General features: G+C 35.4%; 1 protein-coding gene across 1 annotated transcript in view; it reads left to right on the top strand.

Moving 5' to 3' along the window:
- KIAA1328 (KIAA1328 ortholog) overlaps positions 1-5,707 on the top strand; it is a 310,874-nt gene that overhangs the window by 19,950 nt on the left and 285,217 nt on the right. The window lies entirely within an intron of this gene.

Genomic DNA, 5,707 nt, shown 5'->3' with positions numbered 1-5,707 from the left:
TGCCAGAGGGGAGGGAGTTTGGGGAATTGGATGAAAAAGGTGAAGGGATTAAGTACAAACTGGTAGTTACAAAATAGTCATGGGGGTCTAAAGCACAGCATAGAGAATATGTCAATAATATTGTAATAGCTAAGTATAGTGCCTGGTGGGTACTAGACTAATGGGGGAGGAGAACCACTGCATAAATTATGTAAATGTTTAACCACTATGTTGTACACCTGAAACTAATATAAAATAATACAGAATGTCAACTGTAACTGAAAAAAATAATTTTTATAAACTAAAAAATATTAAAAAGTTTTTAAAAATCTGTTGACCATATTATTTGTGGGCTCTCATCAGTTCTATTCCATTGGTCTATATTTTTCTTTTTATGCTGTCTTAATTACTGTAGCTTTGCAGTAAGTTTTGGAATCAGAGTATAAGTCCTCCAACTTTGTTTTCTTTCTCAAGATTGTTTTGACTATTCTGGGTCTCTTGCATTTCCATAGGAATTATAGAATCACCTTGTCAATTTCTGCATAAAGATCAGCTGGGATTTTGATAGAGATTGCAGTGAATCTTTAGATCAATTTGGAGAGTACTTTCAACTTAATATTAAGTCTTCCAGTTCTTGAATTTAATGTGTAAGATGCCTTTCCATCTATATAGGTCTTCTTTAATTTCTTTCCAGGAATGTTTTGTAGTTTTCAGTGTACATATCTTATACTGCTTTTGTTAAATTTGTTTCTAGGTATTGTGTTTTTATACTTTTTGATGATATCATAAATGGAGTTATTTTCTTAATTTTATTTTGAGATGGTTCATTTTTAGTGTATAGAAATACAGTTGATTTAAGTCTGTTGATATTGTATCCTTCAACCTTTCTAAATTTACTTATTCTAATCTAACAGGTTTTTGGTGAATTTCTTACAATATTCTGTACTTGTATATAAAACCTTACCATCCTTTCCATTTTGAACTCCTTTTATTTCCATTGTTTTTTTAAAGAGATTTAACAGATGCTACAAATATATTTTAAATTTACCCATCTAGTTACCATTTCTGCTGTTTTTCATTTGATATCAATGATATCAGTGTTTTTCATTTGATATTCCATTTGCCCAAAGTACTTCCTTTACATTATTATAGCTCAAGTATGATGGGAATGCATTTTTTCAGTTTTTGTGTGCCTGAAAAGTATTTCACTTTCATTTTTGAAAGATATTTTTACTGGTTATAGAATTCTGCGTTGGTAGTGTTTTTCTTTTCAGTACTTTAATAATGACACATCACTGTTGTCTGGCTTGCATTGTTTTTGAGGAGAAGTCTGCTGTCATCCTTATTTTTACTCTTCTGCATTTAATATGTGTAAGTTTAAATTCTGGCTACTTTTCAATATTTTTTTTGTCACTAGTTTTAAGCAATTTGATTACAGTATGCCTTAGACTAGTTTTCGAAATGTCTCTTTTGGTTGGGGTTTGTTAAGATTTTGAGATCTGTGGGAAATTTTTCAGCCATTATATTATCAGATATTTTTGTGTCCTCCTCTATTTTGAGGACTCTGATTACACAAATCTTAGGCCACTTGAAGTTATCCCGCAGCTCTCTAATCCTGTTCATTTCTTTCTTCACTTTTTTTTGTTGTTCTGTGTATTATCTGTGGATAGTTTGTATTGCTGTGTCTTTGGATTCATTAATCATCTTCTGCAATGCCTAATCTATCACTAATCTCATCCACTGCATGTTTCATATAAAACAATGTAATTTTTAACTCTAGGAGTTCAGTTTGCGTCTTTAGTTTTTATTTATGTATTCCATGTCTGTACTTAACAAGCTCAGTCTGTTAGCTTCTGGAACATATGGAATATGGTTATAATAACTTTTTTAATGTTCTTGTTTATAATTCTGTCATCTGAATCACTTATAGCTAGACTTAGATTGAGTAATTTTCCTCCTAATTATAGATTATATTTTGCTGTTTCTTTGCCTGCCTGGTTTTTTATTGGATGCCAACAGAGTGTGAATTTTACCTTTTTTGAGTTTCAGATATTTTTATATTTCTATAAATAATCTTGAGCTTTCTTCTGGGACAGCATTAAGTTGTTTGGAAGTAGTTTGATCTTTTCAAAACTTATTTTTAAGCTTTTAAAGACGATCCCAGAGCAAGTTTTAGTATAGGACTAATTTTGCCCACTATAGGCAGTGCTCTTCTAAATACAACTCCTGATGTCCCTCGAATTACAAGGTTTTCCCCTCTGGCTAGTGGGAACGTGGACTATTCCTGACACTGTATTAGCTACAGAGATTATTCCCACTGTTCATTTTGGGTTGTTCTTTCCCTGGCTTCATGGTAGCTCATAAATATATTATGGTTAGTACTCAGTTTTTGACTTGCAGGGGACCCTCTATACTCTGGAGCTCTCATTCTATGTAACTCTGTCTTCTCCATTACCTTGCCCTGCAAACTGTAGACACCTTGGTTTTCTGGGACTCCCACCTCTATCTTCTCAACTTGGGGAGGTTGCTGGAGTGCATCTAGGTTTCCTTATTTGACCTCTGAAAACTGTCCCCAGGCAGTTGCTAGGATAATTTTATGGCTCACTTTATTTTGTTCTTCTCTTTCAATGATCACTGTCTTGTGCTGTCTAATGTTTGAAAACCATTGTTTCATATATTTTGTCAGGTTTTTTGGTTGTTTTAGACAGTGGGGTAAATCTACTCCCTCTTAGTTCTTTTTGACTAGATATGCAAGTCCCAAATACGTGTGTGTGTGTGTGTGTGTGTGTGTGTGTGTGTGTGTGTATGTGTGGTCACATATTTTTCTCAAAATGGTAATTATGTCAGTTCAAGTCTTCTGGGAAGTAGACACAGAGATGGAATTTGAAATGGAAGAGATTTAATGGAGGAGCCTCTAAAGGATAAAGAGTAAAATGAGCAGGAATAGGCAAAGAGAGCCTTAAGAGTTCACTATAGGTGTGGCATCTGTGAGGAGAAAGAAAGAAGAAAGATTGACTCGGACAAGCTTCAGACTGTAAGACAGTCTGAGGTAGTGTCTGTCAGGTTAATGGGGAACTCCAGACCAAATATTGTTCTTTAAGGATGCTCTGTCAAGCAGAAATGACCCAGTTCTTGCATCTCTGCTATTCCCAGTCATTGACATTGGCAAGAACACTGCAGGGGATCCTAAAGGTATGGCAGCTAAGTGAGCCTGTTAGCTAGCTGCACTCTCTACAGAAGGTTCTGTCTTTCTGTTAGAAGCCACATGTTTTACTTTTCACAGTTAAATTCATTATTCATCAAGAATTCATATGTATATGATGTTAAGTTAGGGTCATGGTTCTTTTTTCTATACTGATAGTCTATTGGTCCACCACCATTTATTGAGATGACGATTCTTTGCACCATTGAATTTCAGTGATGCCATTGCAAATCAAGTAACTATAGAGGTATGTCCTTCCCTTATTATGTCATCTTTGGTAATTCCTATCCTGAATTTTATGTTTATCATTGTTTTTTTATATGTCAGTGTTTGACAAACTTTTTCTGTAAAGGGCCAGATAGTAAATACTTTAGCCTTTATGAGACACATGGTGTCTGTCTCAAGAATTCAACTGTGTGTGTGTGTGTGTGTGTGTGAGTGTGACTGTGTAAATGAATGTGCATGGCTGTGTTTTAATAAACCATTATTTAAAAAAAACAGGCAGGTGGCCAAATTTGGCTTGTAGCTGTAGTTTACCAACCACTGTCCTATAAAATATATTTGTTTTTTAAAGAATATTTAATTTTAAAGAATTTTTAATTTAATTTGGAACCTTAAAGAAATGAGCTCATACTTTGTGTCTTGTGTTCATGAGATTTATTTATGCTGTATATAGTTACTTTTCTTTTTTCCCCCCACTGATAATTCAGTGCCGGTTTATTCAGTTATTTTAACTGAAAATATTTAACATAAAGACTTGTTAAATTGGTGCTGGAGAACTGAAAAGGCACACTTAGTTATCATACAACTGCAAGAAACAACTAGCATTTCCAGGGCCAGGAGAACAGATGGAACAAGTTGGAATTATTAAAATGTGGAAGTTTTGAGGAGGAGCCCCTCAGAGCTGTAACTTGGACCTCTGATGATGGGGAACCAGCCTGACTGGCAGTGCTGTCCCTGAGGAGACATGATAAAGGCTGGTTCTGAGAGGCAGGAAAAATTGTAAACTGGAGTCAACTCCTCTTGCCAGGGATGACACTGTCAGGGATGGAACAGGAAGCAAATAGGAAGGAATATGCCCTTTCTTCCTCTAACAACCCCTAACCTCCCTCTAGTTCTTTTATTGACAGAGTTTAACAGATAGTCATGTGGCAAAGAAGAAATGAGGTTTCCAGAGGCTCAGCCTCAGCATTGCAAAGCAGAGCATGGCAGGGTAGGTTTGAAGATGAAAGTCACTAGCATTACAACCAGTACCTATAGAATTCCATTGTATAAGTACACCACAGTCTAAGCATTCTCTAGTTGATAAAACCTGATTCTCATGTTTTTTTTCTGCTAAATACAATGTTGCTAAAACTCTTACCTATGAGCAAGAGTTCTTCTTGTTTGTTCTTTTATTCACTGCACCACTAGTGAAATGTCTATGGATGGGCTATCAGCAGATTCTCCCATTGCCAAATCCAGTGACTCCCTTCCATATTCTGTTTAGGTTTTTCAATCATTAGCACTGTTAACCCCACACTCGTCTTGAAACTTTTCTGCCTTTTCTCCCACAATATTATGTTTCTAATTCCCCTCTTGTCCTTTCAAATATAAAATTATTTTCTTGGATTTGTACATGATTTTTAAAAACTATTTTTTCTTAACTTTAAGGAAAATTTTAAAACATTAAAATATACAAAGAAAATAGTAAAAATCTAAACATCTTCCATAATATCATATAGCTAAATTTTAAATCTTGGTTTTTCTCTGACTTGAGAGCCAGATCTGCATTTCCAGTTTCCTGCCCAAACATTTCCACATGAATGTCCTCCTGGCATCTTAAATTGACCATATCTAACTAAACCAAACTTATTTTCTTACCGTGTCCTCTTTCCCATTTCCTTTTTTCCCCCCTCTCGTTTCCAGTTTTGGCTCTCAGTATTTCAGGATTCGTTTTAAGGGTCTTGGATTATTCTTGACTTACCAGAAGTAATTGGACTGACCTTTTGTGTTTGCATAAATAAATGCCAAGGATCATAGTTCCTTCCTTTTACATGTTACTTCCAGTTTCCTTGTGATTCCCTGAGTTGCATGGCTTTAAAGATCCCTCTTTATGGTGTTCAAGTACTGGGAGAATATTTTGTAGCACAAGAGACAGTGTAGTACAGTGGTTAAAGCACAGACTCTGGGACCTGTGCTTGAGTCTTAACCCTACTACTTAACTGTTATAATCCCAGGGGAGATATGTACCCTCACCTTAAAATAAGCATAGTACCTACCTAATAGCATTGTTGGGAAAATGAAATGGATTAATAAGTGCAATGTACTTAGACTGTTCCTGGCATTTAGTAAGCACTAGAAATGTGTTACTTTTATGATTATTACTTTTTGGTCTAGTACTTTTTGGAATGACCTTCAGGATATATTGAGGGGTTAGAAACAGTGCATCTGCTGCAAATCTTAGTATCCTTCCAAGCAGCCTGGGGGTTATGGCGTAGGAAAGATTCTCAGCATCTTCCATTCAGTATTTGTTTCTGGACGTTC

The sequence above is a fragment of the Hipposideros armiger genome, unplaced genomic scaffold (genome assembly GCF_001890085.2).
Source record: "Hipposideros armiger isolate ML-2016 unplaced genomic scaffold, ASM189008v1 scaffold_36, whole genome shotgun sequence".
NCBI lineage: Eukaryota > Metazoa > Chordata > Mammalia > Chiroptera > Hipposideridae > Hipposideros > Hipposideros armiger.
This window is presented reverse-complemented; position numbering and strand designations above follow the sequence as displayed.